Genomic DNA, 753 nt, shown 5'->3' with positions numbered 1-753 from the left:
TAAACATAGCAAACTATTTTTTGCAAGAGTAAAACAAACTGACAAATAATTTAGGCACTAAAGAACAATACAAAAATAGAAATTAGTAACTATTTAGAACTAACACTAAAAAACTATATATTCAAAATTGTGAGATGCAACAAAAATGGTTTTTAGGAGAAATTTTATAAAATGTTGTATTTATGTGTGTAACAAAAGGGAAACAGGAATATTGACCTAAGTCTTCAATAAAAGATTACAGAGGAAAATAGCAAGATAAGCCCAAATAAAATAGTATGAAGTGAATTTTATTTGTAAGCATAGAAATTAAGAAAATAGAAAACAAAGAAATAACAGGATTGGTCAAACCAAAACCTTTTCTTTAAGCTTTGCGCAGTGGCAGTATCGTAGCCAATGAGGTTTATCCAAGGCGCAATTATTGCTAATTGAAACCTTTTCTTTAAAAGTATGGAGTAAACACACAGTCTTGTCTCACACTGAATGCAGCTACAATATGTGGACAGAATTCATGAAGCAGTTATTTGAGGACTCTGAAAAGTAAATGGGAGCTGGTATATTGAGAAAAATGATCCAAATTCTAAGCAGCACTCAACCAGTGGTGAATTAATCATTTTTCCCCCTGCATATCCCCCAGACTATCCTAAAGACAGACTAAAACTCAGAAGCGAATATTGGCATAGACAGAGAAGGCTCCAGGACAATACCTCTAATTCAGGCTTGAAAGGCAAAAAAAGGGGGGTCTCCTGATAGGAA

The 753-nt window shown here is 33.3% G+C and overlaps 1 pseudogene; it reads left to right on the top strand.

Annotated features, from left to right (window-relative positions):
- The first annotated feature begins 364 nt into the window (after positions 1-364).
- On the top strand, positions 365-530 carry LOC122903737 (annotated as a pseudogene).
- Positions 531-753: the final 223 nt, after the last annotated feature.

This window comes from Neovison vison, chromosome 3 (genome assembly GCF_020171115.1).
Source record: "Neovison vison isolate M4711 chromosome 3, ASM_NN_V1, whole genome shotgun sequence".
Taxonomy (NCBI): Eukaryota; Metazoa; Chordata; class Mammalia; order Carnivora; family Mustelidae; genus Neogale; species Neogale vison.
The sequence above is the reverse complement of the archived record's forward strand: the minus strand, read 5'-3'. Positions and strand labels throughout refer to the sequence as shown.